An 18,831-nucleotide genomic window follows, 5' to 3' on the forward strand; every position below is an offset into this window, starting at 1 on the left:
CTCACTGGGGATGAAGATCAATTCTTCACTTTTATACATCCTGTTTATATTCCTCTGTCCCTCTCTTCTAGGCTACAGATGCCAAATCCTGTTATGGGTTGAACTGTGTTCCTCACATTATACCTTCCCACTGAAAAAATGATACGTAGTAGTTAGTCCTCATCCCCAGTACCTTAGAAAGTGGCCTTCTTTGGAGATAGCATCTTTACAGAGGGAACAAGTCAAAATGAGGTCCTAATCCAATATGACCGATGTCTTTATAAGAAGGGAAATTTGCTGCGTGCATAGGGGACACCATGCGAAGAGATAGGGTGAAGATGGCCAACTCTTCCCTCACAATCTTCAGAAGGGACCAACCCTATCGATGCCTGGGTCTTGGCCTTCTAGACTCCAGAACTGTGAGATAATGAATGTTTATTAAGTACTTTATAGGGGATCCCTGGGTGGCTGAGTGGTTTGGCACCTGCCTTTGGCCCAGGGAGCGATCCTGGAGTCCCAGGATCGAGTCCCACGTTGGGCTCCCGGCATGGAGCCTGCTTCTCCCTCTGCCTGTGTCTCTGCCTCTCGCTCTCTCTCTGTGTCTATCATGAATAAATAAATAAATCTTTAAAAAAAAAGTACTTTATAGTGCTTTGGTGTGTAGTACTACACCTTATGTTCATAATACTTTGTAAGGGCAGCACTAGCAGACTGATGCAGATTCCCACATCCTTTAAAATCTTTACTCAAAGGAAGAGCACCTTTCTTATTCTGGTCTCTATTGGTTGTAAGAGATGAAACCTAATTCAAATTAGCATAAGCAGAAAGGGAATTGAGTGATGTCTGTAATTGAAAACCTCAGATTCCTCCCAGGGTGTCCAACTTAAGCCATGGTTGGATCAAGTGGTGCTATTCCAGCTGTCTCTCTTTATGGCCCTAGGATGGGCTTTTTCCATGATGGCTGCTGGCAGCTCAAGCCTCGCATATGATGAACTTAGTAATGACAGTGGAAAATCCTGGCAGGAAAATCCTGATCCAGGGGAGAGAAGTTGATTGGCCCTGCTTGGGCCAGGTGCTCATGGTGGGATATTCTGTTAGCTCCATGTTAAGTGTGTTCTCTCAAAAAAAGAAGTTCTGTTACCTGATGAAGGGGATGATTTGCGGCCAAGGAAAACCAGCACTTGTCCCACTGAAGTGCTTCTCGATGGTTGCTCTAGCTAACCACGTGGGTCCTGAACACAGGTGGCCTAGGTGCAAACCTTGGAGCCACCTATTACCAGCTAGACAAAATTCCTTGGCCTTAAACAAAAATGAGAGCAGTAGCTACCTAGGAGAATATGGGAAACATTGACCATGTGCATCTATGTAGAGCGCTCAACAGCGCTTGGCACACTGAAAGCTTTCCTTTTTTTTTTTTTTTTTTTTACTGAAAGCTTTCCTAATGCCTGTGTTCTCCTCTCCAGTTTCTCTAGTATGTCTTGACTGTGGGGCCGTGTGTGAGTGTGAATTCTCCCAGAAATAGATGCCAAGATGAGATTAAACATGCAGGGATTTCATTAGGGGAAACATTTGTGGGAGAAAATGGGAAGGGAGATGGGGAGCCTGGGGAGCCTTCAGACCATGAGCCAGCCTGATCCAGCGAGAAGGACAGAGAGAGGGAAGGAGGGTGGAGTGGCCACCTTTTAGACCTCTGTGTTGCAGCAGAGACCTCAAGACAAAGTAGACCAGGAGTCCCCAGGGCCTCTCTGGCATGGGCTTGCGTTGGTGTGCTGGCCACACTGAGTGGAGGCGGGGAGCAGCCCAATTGGGAGGCATGGGGCTTATCCTCACAACCCCTAGGCCTTGAGTTCCTTGCGGGCCCTGCCTCCTCCCCTGCTGTAACTCTGGGACCTGCACAAATACTCATCAGTGTGACTGGCAAGCAGGTGCGCATTGTAGCCATGCTGTGGTGGCCAGCAGAGTTTTTAGGCTGGTTTCCTTACAGGGACGAGTGCTCCAAAGTATTCTTCTCAATGTCCTTTCTTTGTAGAAATTAATGAACCGGCTACACGTGAGCTTGGCCAGCTGTTCCACACTTTTTCTTTGAGCAGAAACTTCTTTCATGTGGAAACTGCCCCAAATGCCTTTCCAGCTTTGTCCCCCATTCTCCCCAAAACCCCGCCCTGCCACCATCTAGGAATCAGTCCCCTGCTATCGCTCCCTTGCCAATAATACCACCAAAGCTACAAGTGAAAATCAAAGAACGTTTTTAATGAAAAAAGCCCTTTACATCCCTTTTTCTGCAAATCCACTGCAATAATTTTGAGACCGTTAGTGACATTTAAACCCTTCTAGATATTCTGATGCTAGAGGGAGGCTGTTCTTGCAACACAGTCAAATAGTAAAGTCTCTTTACATTTTACCTGTGACCTTTCCTTTCATACAATGTCAACAATATATAAAACAAACGTTTGAAATTTCCAAGACAGGTTTTGGTGTGTGGGTAACCAGCGTTCTTGCCATTATTCACATTCATTATTCAGTAAGTGTCTTTGGAGTACCTTTTTTATAATGTTAATTTGCATATGCATGTCTCTTTTGTACTTCATGCTGTCCAAGCATGGTTCACACTTTTTTTTAAATACATATCCTTTCACATTATGATAATATTAATTGGGATTTCTTAAATTAAGCTTCCTGACTTCCTTGGTGAAGCATGGAATGGGTGGCAGGCATGTATAAAACTAGTCCAGAACAAAGCAAGGTTCATTCCTGCATGGATAAGTGACAGATGCCCCTTGGCAATCTTGTTTGTAACCCACATCTAAGCATTTCTAATCATTTACCAGTGCCACAATTTTTGTCTCCCTTATCTTGTTTCATCCTCACAGCATCCCTGCAAATTAGGACTTGTCATTCCCGTTTTACAGATGAGGAAAGTGAGGCTCAGAGAGGTGAGTTGATTTGTCTATTGTCCTTGGGTTAGTAAGTGGCAGGGCAGGGTCCTGGTCTCAGCACTGTCTGATGCTGAAAACTGAGGCTGTCTCTCCTTCACTGTTCTACATTTCACAGCCAAGTGGTGTCTGTGAGACATGAAGACTCCACCCAAACCAGAATGGGAGAGAGCACACAGAGGCATTTGCTTTTATCTTTTTTTTTTTTTTTTTTAAGATTTTATTTATTTATTCATGAGAGACACAGAAAGAGAAAGAGACACAGGCAGAGGGAGAAACAGGCTCCATGCAGGGAGCCCAATGCAGGACTTGATCCTGGGACTCCAGGATCATGCCCTGGGCTGAAGGCAGGCACTAAACTTCTGAGCCACCCAGGCATCCCAAGGCTTTTAACAACTCTCCTTGGGGCACCCGGGTGGCTTAGTCAGTTAAGCGACCAACCCTTGATTTCCACTCAGGTCTTGATCTCAGGGTCATCGAACCCTACATGGGCTCTGCACTCAGTGGGGAGCCTACTTGAGATTCTCTCCCTCTCCCTCTGCTCCTCCTCCCTGCTCACCCTCTCAAAATAAATAAATAAATCTTAAAAAAAAGTCCTCCTCATCCCAGATGATCCCCATCTGCAGCTGGGATTGGGGGGAATGGCTATTAGACATGCAAACCCAACTCCATGGGCAGCACTTGGTTGGAGCGGGGAGATTTAGTTTGAAACAGTTACATTTTCCTCAAATGGATTTGGCTACTTGTTGTGCACTTAGGGAGGGAGAGGAAATAAAGATGTTGATGCTTAAAAGGAGATTGGGGAAGTTTGGGCTAGAGAAACAAGGAAGATGTGCTTTCTGCCAGGAAGAGAAGGTTAATAGACATTATTTGTTTTATTCCCCAAATCCACCCATCCTTTCAGTAATGGCACACTGATAGTGTCTGGGGGCAGCTGGCCCTCCCTCCCTCACTCTGCTGAAGACATAGTGACCCAGCCCTGCCAGTCAGGACATGATATGCCCCAGCTCAGGGATTGGTTCAGGATGGACACAAGATCCAAGCCAACCAGCCAGGTCCCATCACCCCATCTGGAGACTTTTGCTTAGATTTCAAAAAGGATGTACTTTTCCTTTTTTCCCCTGAGACTTGGATCTGTAAGAGCTTGGAGCTGTTGGGAGGCAACTTGGTTTCATAAGGGAAGAGCTTATCTGAGAATGGAGTCAACGTGGAGAAGACATGGCTGAGAGATAGAGGAAGACCAAGTCCTGCATGTTTGAGCTTTGGACCAGTTGAAACTAGGCTTATAAACTTCATAGTTATGGGAGACAATAATCTCCCTTTGTGCTTAATACGGTTTGGATTGCTTTTTTTTTTTTTTTGTCACTTACATCTGAAAAGAATTCCAACTGACCCAGGATATCAGACATCAGACTCACATAAATCTGAATAAAGGAAATATGCTTTTCTGGTAGCAATTACATCTACTCATTCATTCCATAAATATTTATTGAGCTTCTGCTATGTGCCATTCACTCTCCTACGTGCTGTAGGAGATTCAGGAGCAGCTCTTAAGGGACAGATGGTCTGATTGAAAGAGGATTTGAAGCAGAAGACAAGGGTAAAACAAGGTGGGAAGGGAAGATGCCCCAAGAGATGTAGATCATATGCTAGAGGGATCCAGTGGGGGAACACTCACACCAAGGGAAGGCTTCTCTTCTAATCACAGGACCATTTTTTCCTGTCCTCTGAATCTAGATGTTCAGCTCAGTACCTGGCACAGGATGAGTGCTCAGTAAATCTTCAAAGGATGAATGAATTTGTGGAGGGTGTAACACTAAGAGATAGGACAGCTGAACCCTTGAGTCAGCCTCAAGGCAGAAAAGTTGGAAGTCACAGACCCCTGCCCATGGTTTGTATTGACTCAATGCTCTGGTGAAAGAGGGGGTGCTTTACTGTTTAAAGAGTAGAGGAGTGAACTCAGTTCTACCTGCATGTTCAACAGCCAACTGGTTTCTATCTTCAGATAGAAGATAGAATGGGAGGTTGTATGGGAACCTCCTAGGATTAGTCTTTGTCCTTGGGTTTCTTGACACATAGTCTTTTTTAAAGAAACAAATGTCAGTATTGACTCTTTTCTTGATTATAATTTTTCTGTGCTCACAAAATTTTCTTGGAGTACATAAAAATATAAAGAAGAAACAGAGTTGTAGTCCTGCCACTAAGAAATAACCACTACTAACACACACACACACAGATGGAACTGTACTGATTTAATTCACTTTCCTGTTGTGTCATATCTTTCCTTGTCAACAAACAGAGCTGTACATTATTGTTTTAATGGCCGCTGAGTATTCCATTATAGGGATGAACCAAAACTAATTGAACCAATTTTCTGCTGTCGGACATTTAGGTTGATTCTCCTTGTACACTATTATAAAAACAGCAAGTGAATGAATATCCTCATAGCTAAAATACTGTACATTTTAAATCATTTCCTTTGGATAAATTCCTAGAAGTGGAAGTTCTGGGGGATCCCTGGGTGGCGCAGCAGTTTAGCGCCTGCCTTTGGCCCAGGGCGCGATCCTGGAGACCCGGGATTGAATCCCACGTCAGGCTCCCGGTGCATGGGGCCTGCTTCTCCCTCTGCCTGTGTCTCTGCCTCTCTCTCTCTCTCTCTCTCTCTCTCTCTGTGTGTGTGTGTGTGACTATCATAAATAAATAAAAATTAAAAAAAATAAAAAAAAAAGAAGTGGAAGTTCTGGGTCAAATGAAATGCATGCTTTTAAAGCTCTGTGACACACACTGCAAGTCTGACTTCTGGTATTTACTCTCAAAAGGGCCTACTCCTCTATATTCTCCCCAATACTTGCTGTTACTATTTTTCCTTCTCTTTTGTGGATCTGAGGGGCAAGAAGGTGTGGCCTTGCCAATAGTGTGGCAGAGGGTCATGCTGGTTCCTCCTGTCCCTTCCCATAAAGCTCCCTGACAAGAAAACATTTCTCCTAGACATGGGTCTGATGAGAAGAGCAGGTGCTCCCTATAGGAACCCAGCTCCTAGGTTTGAAGAGGCCAGGAACTTCATCTTTCCAGTCTTAGTTTCCAGGAGAATTACCTCATTCTTTCATTAGTACCACGACACTCTTCTGAGAGCTTAGGGTGCCAAGTTCCTGACACAGTGTGGAAACAGAGAAGAATAAACGTGCAGGTCCTGGTAGCTGATGGGAAAAAATTGGGAGTTTTCAAGTGACACAGCAACAGCAGGGTCTTTCATCACGCCAGGATCCAACCTGCTTTAAAGAGATCCAAGCAGATCAGGCATGATTACAGCACGAGTTTTATTAGAACAAAGCCTCGGTAATTCTTGCCCCAATTACTATTTTTCCCTCTTTCTCCCCATGAAAATTTAATGCTACACTCTCAGCAAGGAGGCTTCTTCTTAATTGATGGGCACTCTGTTAACTGAACCATCTCAGGGGACGCCAAATGATAGCTATGAACAGACCCAGTGTGATCAAGCCCCCTTAACCAAGAGGTGTGCTCCTGGGAGTCTGCAGACGGAATCCAGAACCACTATCCCTTGATCATTTGACAACTAATTACTGAAGGCCTGCTTTGAAGCATGAGTTACCATGAGCTAACTCAGAGTTGGTTCAGGAAGATCATCATTGTCTGTGTTCTTTTATTTATTTATTTTTTAAAGATTTTATTTATTTATTTGAGAGAGAGAGCATGAGCTGAGGGAGGGGCAGAGAGAGAGAGAGAGAGAGAGAGAGGGAGGGGGGAAGTAGACTCCCCATTGAGCGATGGAACCTTACACCTGCTGATCCCCGGACCCTGAGATCACCATCTGAGCCAATGTCAGACATTCAACCCACTGAGTGACCTAGGCACCCTGCCCATGTTCTTTTAGAAAAATGTTCCCCAAATTCCTGAAGCTCGGTTATACTAAAGCCCTATGGTATAGGGAAAAATCCCAGTATTTGGAGCTATGGGGACCTGGGCTCCATTCTTTTTTTTTGGATAGAGTTACTAACACTCATCATTTCTCCTCTTTGAACCTCAGTCTCCTCATTTGTGAAATGGTGATGGTAGTGATCTCAATTTTGCAGAGTTGTGAAGGATTCAGCAAGGTGACCCATGCAATGTATTTAGCATAGACCTTCATGCATAGTAGGCACTCAGTAGATCTTAACTCTGTTATAATCACCATCTGTAAAATGGAAAGAATGATGCTAATCATAGAGAGCCATTATAAAGATGAAAGGAAACAAGGCTTGTTAAGTGCCTGGTATCTAGAAAGGTCTCACAAAAAATGGCCTTTTGGGGTTATTTCTCTATGTTAGAAATCTCACTCTTGAGAGGTGAGAGATGCTGGAGGAGCAGGAAGACTGAGGTATAGGGGAGCTATTGAATTTTTGTAACAGAACTTGTAGATGTTGACTTTTAAAAGCAGCTTCCTCTTCTTTTCTTTTTTAAGATTTTATTTATTTATTCATGAGAGACACACACACACACACACAGAGGCAGAGACATGGGAGAGAGAGAAACAGGCTCCATGCAGGGAGTCCGATGTGGGACTCAATCCTGGGACTCCAGGATCACACCCTGAGCCAAAGACAGATGCTTAACCGCTGAGCCACCCAGGGGTCCCAAAAGTAGCCTTCTCTTCTTGAAGAGTTTCTAGTAAATGTGCGACTAGGAAGAAATAATTGCTATTTGATAACACGAAATGTCTATAGTTGCTTTTTGAATGATAGGTTAATAGTGGAATTCATGTGGAGAAAAAGAGAGGGAAAGGCTTTTGGAGATGAGAGAAAAATGACTAGTAACCCAAGGACCCAAACAGATGATAATCAGTAAAAGAGTCTTGGTCAGGGTCTTGTTGATGGATTTTCAGTAACTGTCCCTGCCCAGCGTTCAGTTTTCAATTAGCAATAATCGCACCTCAGATAAATCCCATTGGCTACGATACTGCCACGGCGCAAAGCTCTGCCCATCGTTCAGTCGATGTTTCTCCCCCACCTCCATCCTGTGCTGTAATTACCTTCTGTTGACTCCAGATTTGAGACAGGTCTGTTATACCCAGGGCCTTGATTGGTGGCACCTGGGCCACGAGCGAGGTGGCTTTGTTCCTGCTTGAGAAGAAGGGGCTGGAGGCATGAGTTCTGAGCAGGAACTCAGAGCAAAAGGGTACAAGAATCTGTGCCCTTGAACTCTCAGGGAGGCCTTTGCACCTGTCACCAGCAATGTAACAAAAACATAGGTTGTCTTAGTTGGCTATTAAAACGAAGGGTGACTGTTCCAGAAGGCTGAGGAATTAACATAAAGAAATTTATATAAGCCTTCAGACAATTGCTTATTATGTAGGTTTTTAGGAAGGTCTCCTGGACTCCAAAGTACTTGAAAACAAAACAAAATAAAATGCAATATATGCACAAGTGTCTGGAGAGTACCCGGTGCCAATTTCTCTGAGAAGCCAAAGCTATTGGTGATTTCTGCCACAATAGAGAGATGACCTTTGATGACTCAAAAATGTGTGTACATCAGCCTTGAACATGGTTTCCAAATGCTTTTCTAGTCCCAGAGGGACCAATTTGGCATTTGGGGCATACATACAACATTTTCTATGTGCCACCTCAAGCTTTGGCATCATAATCAATGGAGGGGAACTTAATGATGAATTAGAACATCCCCTTTGGGGATAAATTACCTGTCTTTTAAAACACAGACTAGAAAGTCCTCCTTGTTTTGCCAGTTGGTTGTGTAAAAGCCACCAGCCTTGCCCACATTTGAGCCAGTCTAAAGGGAATGGATATTTGTTTAAGAGGCAAGAATGTCTTTCTTGTTTTTTCGCCTTAGTAATTTACCTGGATGACTTCCTCCTCCTGCTTGGCACTGTAAGGAATTGTTAAATACATTACATGACCAAATGGGAAGAAAGAAGAGGGAAGAATATGGGAAGTTGAGAGAAACCTCATGAATCCATGACCTTTAAGTGAGAAACAGAAAAATGGGAAAAACAGGAACAACATTTAGTTTCAAGGGTGGAAGGAAAGAAGAAAAAAGTGAGATTATCATGCATGAGGATTTATGACAATAGTGTAGAAATAGATGCTGTTTTACTAGAACCTACTATTTTTCATACTGAGCTAGCAAGTCTACCACATGTGGCAAGCTTGTTCCCTGTTCTCACAGAGCTTACCCTTTTGGCTCTACACCATTGGGGTAGGTTCCTGTGGCAAAAGTCATATCCACTGCTAGGCTGGGACCTCTCCAACCACACCTGTTGCTTCCCTATCTTTCCCCTTCAGTTATTCTGGAATCTTCCTAGTTCTTCCATCCTGCTAGGCTGTATCTCCATCACCTAGACTGCTCTTTGCCTGGCTATCTCCTTTTCAACTCACCTGAGACTCTCCCTTCCCTGGGGAAGCTTCCCTGATCCCAGATTGGGTTTGATTCCCTTATTTCCTTGTATTGTTTAATTCATAATTAGTAACTATGGGCCTCAGGTCTGTCTTCCCCACTGCTCTGTGTGGATCCATGAAGTCTGGTATAGAGTCTATTTTTTTCTTTAGCACCTTGCTCTGGGCTTGGCTAATAATAGAGATTTGATAACCATGGGAAAGCAAAAAGTTTATTCCTTTTGTAAAAAAGATTTTATTTATTTGAGAGAGAGAGAAAGAGAGAGAAAACAAGCAGGGAGAGTAGCAGAAGGAGAGGGAGAAGGAGAAGCACTCTCTGCTGTGCAGGGAGCCCAACACAGGGCTTGATCCCAGGACCCTGGGATCCTGACCTCAGCAGAAGGCAGGCTCTTCACCAATTGAGCAACCCAGGTGCCCCCAAAAGTTTATTACCTATATCCTAGGAGTTACAAGTCTTAATTGAATTTCATTTTTAACCCTAGATTATCAGTCCTTTTTTTCCTGCTTCAATGACATCTAGGTATTTCTTTATTAGTATATCTAGTTTTTACCCACATCATTCAGGCTAATGAAGGAGAAATGCAGCTAAAGAAATAAGCAAATTTTCTTCTGACATAATAAGCAAGTCTTAAGAGAATGGAAAATTTTCTTCAAGGGGAAAACTGGAGAAGTGGTGAAGATGTTGCTCTAAATCTCAGACTTGGACAGACACTCCATTTTAAACCCTGTAGTATTAATCTATGATTATGGCTTTTCTCATTTCTCACATTTGAGAAGAAAATACACATTGTCTTTGTGACTTTAGATTACAATGCTTTATGAGGGCTTTAAGCCCAAGTACAGCAAAAAAAGAGAAAAATCTGCACCAGAAAATGTAAGCAAGGAAATAGGCTTTCATGATGCTAAACTTTCTGGGGTGTTGACATCAGTATGGGCACATGATTTCTATGTAAAGTGCCGGGTGGCACCTTGATTTACTAGCCTGAGGGAAAATTAACCAGTGCCATAGTCTCTACCATAGAGAATCAACAGAATGAAATACAGCCTTCTTTCACATGGCCTTCCAGAAACTGCAACTGCCTGCAAATGGCCTACAAAGGGTGAGTGGTTAACCCAGGCACTGACAGGAAATAGGAGTGACTCTTTAAATCAAGCAGTAGCTAAAATTGCTGATAAACCAGTGAGAATCTCACGGGGCACGAGGAGAGGTTTTGAAGACCCACAGACCAGGATTCCAGACCTAGCTGTATAGCTTACAACAGAGGGGACCCTGGGCAAGTCACTCTTCCCCTGGGCTTCACTTTCCTCTCTGCAAAATGGGTTTAGTAATACCTCCAGGCACAAATTTACTCTGTAGAACACCCAGGGGGACCTGGCCCCAGTAAATGCTCCCAGGGAAACTGGTATGCCTCTTTGTTCCCTCAGCTCCCAGGTGTTGAGGGCCACAGGTCCCTAGTCTGGAGGCATATGCAGTGAGTCACCAAAAAAGTCCAAGTTGAGCCTTCCAGTTGAGTCTCAATTTTAAAGAGAGTCAGCAAGGTTAGAAAACTGTTTTCTTCCACTTACCAGGTTTGGTTTATTGGGAGCAGAGCCCTCAGAAGATTCCTAGGGCCATTAGGAAGTTCAAATACTGTCTTGAGAACAATGCAAAGACTTCTGTGGGTCAATTTTTCCTCCAACTAAATGCACTTAAGAGAGCATTGAGGGCAGGCATAAAGGAGACTACAATGAGACAAACATTGAAAGCAAAAGGGGGGCAAGTCGTGCATCAGGCTGACCAGCCATTACTTTAAACAACAAAAACATTTTTAAGTCAGATAGATCACCAGCTCTCTGCCCGCTGGTGCCTGGCAGCTCAGAGGGGAAGCGTGTTTCTATGGCCCAGGAGTCAGGGTGTCCATGCCCTTGGCTGCAAGTCCACAGAGGCTGCAGGAGCCCCAGGACTTGGGTGTACGGTTGGGGGTGACCCTATACTGCCTCCAGATGCCCCCTTAGGTAGACCCTGGAGGCTAGGCACTCAGCTTGCTCTCTGGCATCAGCAACCTGCCACTAATTGGCTTGCTGTTTTCTTTATTTCTTTACTAATGCCTTTTTTTCCCCCATGCCCTCTAGGACAGGACACCGCCCAGCTCTCTCCACTGCTCCCACCTGGGTCCCAAGACATGGTTCCTGAACACCGACATCCTGTCCAGAGAAATGCCAATGCGTTCAAACACATGGCCAGGCGGCCACCAAGTAAGCCCGCTGCAGGCCTGGCAGGTCCAGAGATGGGAGATGCTGAGCACCCTTGAGGGCAACAGTGAGTCCCCCAAACCTACCCTCCACCCCACCCCACCACTGGCCCACCCCTGGCCCACCCCTGCCCCTCATCCTGGGTCCCTGGTTCCCTGCAACAGGAGTGTGTGTGTGTGTGTGTGTGTGTGTGTGTGAACTCTCTAGCAGTTCTAGGTCATTTGGAAGTACTACCCCTGTTTTTATTAAATGAAGGAAGCAGAACAGTTAACATTCCATACGGTGCAGAGAAAGGGCAGCAAGGTGACTGCAGCCAGCCTTGGACTATCATGTGTTCTCTGACTGATTGAACACATTCTCCTTGAGCACCTTCTATGCACCAGGCTCCAATGTGACTTGCATGTGTCTCACGCAGCCCTCCTCATACACATCCCCGGTGCGTGCATCACCCTCTGAAGTCAGAATGAAGAGGCAAGGGCTCAGGAACTAACTCCTGGTTTCCCCAGCGACCATTCCTCAGACATTTACCTTGGGAAATTTTCTTCCCTCACTCCCAGCAGGTTTGCCCAGGGGTGACCTCATTCCCCTTCCGATGATTCCATTGACCCAAGTCTATTAATACATCCCGTGAGTTTTGGAGCAGGGAAGAAGTGTGACTGGCATGGGCCAAGGAGCGCCAGGACCAAGGCAATGGCCCTTCTGTTGGAGGAGAGAAGTTTTATTTGGCCCACCTGGGAGAGGGGATGAGATATTGTGTTTAGGGGCTGAGGGAGGTGAGGAGAAAACTAGCCCAGGGTGACAGACTCAGGGTTTAATAATTTATTTAAAGCTTTTCACTTAAAAACAAACAAACAAAAAAAAACAAAACAAAACAAAACAAAAAAAAAGCTTTTCACTTTTTTTAAAATGGAAAGAAATTTTATATCCTTATCATAAACAATAAAAATAAATGACTATATTAAGGATAAAACCATATAGTTAAATTCTAATTTGGTCCTGCTGTTAACTACAGTAGTTCAGCCTAAGGCTCATTTTCTTTCTTTCTTTCTTTCTTTCTTTCTTTCTTTCTTTCTTTCTTTCTTTCTTTCTTTCTTTCTTTCTTTCTTTCTTTCTTTCTTCCTTTCTTCTTTTTCTTTCTAAATTTTATTTCTTCATTTGAGAGAGAGAGAAAGTGCTAATAGGGACAGGAGCAGAGGGAGAGGGACAAGCAGACTCCCCACTGAACACCGCCTGACTTGGGGCTCAATCCCATGACCCTGACATTATGACCTGAGATGAAATCAAGAGTTGGTGGTTTCAGCAACTAAGCCATTCAGGTGCCCCTTATTGTCTCTTTCTGAAAATCAGATTCTAACAAGTTATTAGAGATATGTCAAAGGCTATGCCCAAATGAGGCTTTTTCTTGGAATAATATGAAGGACTAAAAGATAATCCACTTAATGACCATCCATCTTCCACCAAAATCTTCTCAGAGGTCGCCCTTGGTATGGGTCCCACACCAGAGGCAAAGTACCTGTACTTGGTAGAGATGATATACATTAAGAGATACATTAGGGGCACCTGTGGCTTAGTTGGTTAAGAGTCTGCCTTCAGCTTGGGTCATGACATGGAAAATTCTAGAAAGATCATCTTATGAAAGGTCTATTGCTGATAGGATTTCCCTATCTCTGGCCATTTGGAATGGCCACCCAAGACCACACCCTACAGCTTATAAAATTTAAAAAAAAAACCTTTTTTTTCCCATTTATTGTGTACTGAATGCCTACTAGATGCAAGGCAGAGCTATAGCCCTATTGTTAATGTTTTTTCTAAGTAAGTAGTTTAGCCCCTTAGTCATAGATTCTTTTCCTGTATGTTATTAATAATAGACTAGCAGCCTATGCTAAACATAGGTTACCACAACTCTAACTCCCCATCCTCTAGTAAAATCTAGTAGGCCTATTGTACTGGTGAGAGATGGATACAATTTTATGGTAGAAGAGACAAAGAGGTGACACTTTCTTCATGTATCTCTCATGACCTCCACTATGGCCTCCTTCCCCACCAGCTCCTGGTACTGACTGCCTAGACAATTGACTGGTTAGCATATATTTTAGCATGGAGGCCATATCATCTGAAATAATTGTGTTATCTGCTAGATAGGGTCAAGGCATTTCAATACAAATCAAGACATTTCAATATGAATGTGTCCCTGGGAGAGATGCTCTGCCATGAATGAATTTATTGGTTAGCATGTTAGTCATATATTGCTGTGTAACAAATCACCCTGAAATTAGTGGCTAAAAAAACGTTTATCATGTCATAGTTTCTGCAAATCAGAAATCTGAGCACAGCTCGGATCTAGTCAAGGACTCCAATCAAGGGGTTGGCTGAGGCTGTGGTCATCTCAGGGTCCCACGGCAGGAGTACCCACTTCCCAAACTCACTCACCTAGTGGGGAAGAACTCAGTTTGCTGTGGACTATGGGACTGAGTCTCATTTCTTTACTGGCTTTTGGGTGGAGGATACCCTTAGTTCCTTGCATTTAGATCTTTCCATAGAGTAGCTCAAAACAGCTTGCTTTATCAGAGCAAGTGAGAGACAAGACAAGAGAAGTATCAAGAAGATGAAAGTTATGGTCTTTTGTGAGTCTCAGAAGTGACATTCCATTTCTCTTGCCACATTCTGTGCCTTAGAAGCAAATCCTGAGGTCCAGCTCATATCCAAGGGGAGGGGATTATGGAAGAGTAAGAATACCAGAAGGCAGAGATCACTGGAGACAACATAAGAAGGCTGCCTATCACATTTAGTTCATTTGTTCCATCTAGAGCTCTCCGGGCACTGGGCATTCTTTTCAACTCATAACTTGAACTAGTTTATCTCAATAACTCAGGTCTAAACTTCGTGTTCCATGGGAAATTTTTAAGGCTTAGGAATTTGGATTAGAATTATCACTACTCTCCTATTTTATAAATTTTCACCCTATTTGAGGAAAATCTCATTAATTTTTATTTCCACGTATATAAAAATACTCTTCCTTATTGAAAACAAAAATGTGGGAAGCCTGGGTGGCTCAGCAGTTGAGCGCCTGCCTTCAGCCCAGGGTGTGATCTCGGAGGCCCAGAATTGAGTCCCACATCGGGCTCCCTGCATGGAGCCTGCTTCTACCTCTGCCTGTGTCTCTGCCTCTCTCTGTGTGTCTCTCATGAATAAATAAATAAAATCTTCAACAAAGCAAAACAAAACAAAACAAAAAATGTTTCTCTGATTCACTCTGTAAAGCTAAGACATTTACTGAAGGAATAAAAAACACAACTCCATACATGAAAACTGAATAAGAGAGAAATCTGTTTACATAAATAAGATGGTGTTGGTTGATTCACCTAACTAAATTATGGTTATTTCATTAACTCTTCAATTGAATTCCAAGTCCCCATTCTATTTGCTGAGGTAAATTTGTTTAACATGAAGCCTTGACATTCTTTAAAATAATTATGCTTCTAAATGAAAGTTTAATTTTTAATCATTTGCTTTGCTAAAATAGAAGCAAATGAGAGGATAATACGACAATTTAAAGGATTTGCAATAGATCCCCTAGAGCTGGAAGAGACATGAATTTTTCCTGAATGCTGCTGACTAGCGGAGGAATTTTAAATATGGTACTAGAAGTACTTCCTCCCAATGTTTGCTTCTTTGATGGAAATAAAACCAGAGGGAATAGAAACCAACAGGGGTGAGGCAGGGCAATGCCCTCTGATGAATTGCTGATCTTAATGGGGACTGCCATCTCCCATCCAGAAGCCCTTTCCTTATAAATTCAGGTACCACAGTGCCGGTCCCAGGATGAAAAAGAGCCCATTCCCAGCAAAACAGAATGAAAACAAATTTCACCTCAGAATGGAAGAAGTAGATGTTACTATGTATTTGCAAATGAAATCTATACAATAGGAGACACAGATTAGTTTGTTTCAACTTTTGACTAAAAGGCATGATTTTTGGTTTGTTTGCTTTTTAAATCACTTTCCAGCTTCGAATGCATCATCTGCCCAATTCAGGCTAGGAATGTGAATTTTTGTGAGAGGTGTTTTTAAGCAGAATTACCAAATGGTCAATGAAAAACAAAGCTTCTCTTAATTAATAACTCTAGATGATGGGTCTCCTTAAGGAGGATTGACTCCCTCTTCACTGCCATACAATCTTGCAGATAATCACATTTTTTTCTCTCTCTCCAGAAATTGTGAATCATATGGATTCTCTTTACTTCCTCACATTCCTGATTGCATTACATGGCAGAGGATAGGATTTTCAATATGACACATGCTTATTTCCTTTAAGTAAAAGGAAAAAAGCCATAGAGGGTAAATGTACTTGTGATTCTGTTTTGTTTGAGAGTTTCGAGGGATTGAGCTCAGGGGTGAGGGGGTCATTTTGCAATGGCCCTGACTTGTAATTTGTGTTTTGTTTGTTTGATTAATTGTCTCTGGTCCTTTTAAAACCAGTGAGGGTGCAGTGACATTCCTGGTAGTCAGAGTCTTTTGGAGTTCATACATGGATTTTTTTAAAAGCTTACTATCGTTATTATTTATTGTACAAAAAACCTTACAGTACTGTTAATATAAATCACAATGAAAAAAATTCATTCATCATCCTACTCAATTTTTTTTCATTTTTCAAGTTCCCTCCCAAATCTTGGTTATGCACAGTATTTTTCACATAGTTGCAATAGAAGGATAGGTACAGTTTTGCATTTTACTTTCAAACATAAGGTATCGGGCAGCCCCGGTGGCGCAGCAGTTTAGCGCCGCCTGCAGCCTAGGGCCTGATCCTGGAGACCTAGGATCGAGTCCCACGTCAGGCTCCTGCATGGAGCCTGCTTCTCCCTCCTTCAGTGTCTCTGCCTCTCTCTCTCTCTTTGTCTATCATAAATAAATAAATCTTAAAAAAATAAAATAAAATAAACATAAGGTATCATACACATTTTTCAGTACTTCATTTTGCTCTTCATGATTAAAATGCTAATATCTGGATTGTATTCCTTTGAATGGTGAGACCATAATAGAACTAATCATTTTTCAACTATGAATATTTAGATGAAATATATATCAGTGTATAAATATTGCTACACAGTGTATTTTTATTGCATAATTTAGAAAAGTTCTTTTGGATTATTTCCTTGGTATAAAGTCCCCAAAGTCAAAGGATATGAATATTTTTATCCTTTTTAGAATAGTGCAATTTTGTATCCTTAATGATTTGTATTCATTTGCACTGCACTTTTTGACCATATCAGTTTTACTAGTTAGCACTGGGAATTCTCATTTAAATTTTTTTCTTCTTGAATGGCTGAAAAGTGGGTGCCTTTTGATGTCATCATATCATTCTTTGTCAATAGACTAATGGATATTATTTCCAAGTCTTTACTCTTGCTCTCTGAGGAAAGAATGTGATGACAGTTTTCTCAATTCTTAACTCATCATTTCTTAAACTAATAATTGGAACACAACCCAGGCAAATACTATTTAGATATATTAGCATAATTTAATTTCTCACATCTCTGCACTTTTAGCTGGAACATGAGAAGTAGAAGGAGGCCATAGCTGGGACTAAAGGGGGTTCAGTGTTGCTCTTACCTCAAATAATCACTTGGTGCTCTGTCATTTCCCTGTGTCTTTGCTTGCATTCTCCATTTGCCTGGAAAGTTCTTTCCTTCTGTCTCCATTTTAATGATTTTGGCAGGTGGAATGTGAAAAATGGCTCCTAAGATTCCAGTGCTGTAATCCCCAGAACCTATTGATATGATGAATTATCACTCCCATGACTATGCTTTGTCATATGGCAATTAGCTTTCATAGGTTTATCTAGGTGCATCTGAGCTAATCACATGAGCCCTTTGAAAAGCAGACTTTCCTGGTAGCAGAAGGGGAAGTCATGGATTTGAAGCATGAGGGGAATTTGACACAACAAGGCTGGCTTGAAGATGGAGAAGGCCACATGCCAAGGAATATGTACAGCTTTTGGGAGCTGAAAGTAATCCCAGTTGACATCCAGCAAAGAAATGGGGACCTCAGACCTACTACTGCAAGGATCTGCATTTGACTAACAACCTAGAGTGTGGAAGCAGATTCTTCTCTAGAACTGGATAAGAGCCCAGCTTGCCCAATCTCACCTTGTTTTCGGTGAGACCTTTGTGAAATCCTAAAGGGAAAACCAAGTTGAACTCATCTAAGACTTCTAATCTACCAACCTGTGAGATAAATGTGGGTGTTGCTTTAAGCTGCTGAGTTGTGGTAATTTGTTACAGTGATAATAGAAAATGAATCCAGTGACATAGAAAGAGGGTTGTCAAACAGAGTAGAAATAAACTTTAACCAACTTACTGGGCTTGATAGATACCATGTGTAAGAATTGCTTACTAAAGTCCTAGGCAGGCAGCCGAACACTTCTGCTGCTGGCAACCCGAAAATATTCCTGTCCTCTTCTACTGCTGCTGGGTGAGTCATTTGCTCCCAAATCTCCCGACAGGTAATTGTACTGGTTATTATATGTACACATTGGTATGTGTTTAACTATTACGTCAATGGGATGTAAGAGTAAACATGTAAGAGGGTCCATCCTTCTACCAAAATAAAATTGATTGACTTGTAATGACTAGATAAATGGTAAGTCCCTAAAAAATGCTATGGAATTAGGTGGGTGAGATCACTGGAAGACCAGAAAAGAACTGGAAAGTTCTAGAAGGTTTCTCTAAATTCTTTGTCCCTGGTAAAGAGTTTAAAACTAGAAATTGTCCCTAATGCTTTGGGAAGATGGCTTATACAAGAATGCTGGTGTAGCACTCCGTCAGCGATGTCACACCCAAAGGAATACACCAGAAGAATGGCGAATGAAGGCTCATGACTTTAAATTAAAATAAAGATTTTAGGCATTGGTTTTTATTATATTTGATGATTCCTCCCTTTGATTGTTTTTGTTGTTATTTTGTTTTTTTGTGGATTTTTTTTCTTTTAAGTAGTAGAGCCCAGTGAAGTGCCTGATCTTATGACCCTGAGGTCAAGACCAGAGCTGAGATCAAGAGTCAGGTGCTTGACTGACTGAGCCCCCCAGGTGCGCTGATTTTTTTCTTTTTTCCTGATGGACTAGCTAGTACTTCTGATTATGTCATATAAAAGAATCTCTATTGTAATATTAGGTGTGTATGTGCACACACACATACATACATGGTAGGTTAAGCAGGTTGCAGGTCAAGTCATGAAGTATGATCACTTCACATTTGTATGGTGTGTGTGTGTGTGTGTGTGTGTGTG

At 42.4% G+C, this 18,831-nt stretch overlaps 1 non-coding gene across 1 annotated transcript; it reads right to left on the reverse strand.

The window, feature by feature from the left end:
• Positions 1-7,738: 7,738 nt before the first annotated feature.
• LOC121496413 lies at positions 7,739-7,883 on the reverse strand. The gene has a single exon (XR_005989221.1). It is a non-coding gene; the product is annotated as a U4 spliceosomal RNA (small nuclear RNA).
• Positions 7,884-18,831: the final 10,948 nt, after the last annotated feature.

This window comes from Vulpes lagopus, chromosome 7 (assembly GCF_018345385.1).
Source record: "Vulpes lagopus strain Blue_001 chromosome 7, ASM1834538v1, whole genome shotgun sequence".
Lineage (NCBI taxonomy): Eukaryota > Metazoa > Chordata > Mammalia > Carnivora > Canidae > Vulpes > Vulpes lagopus.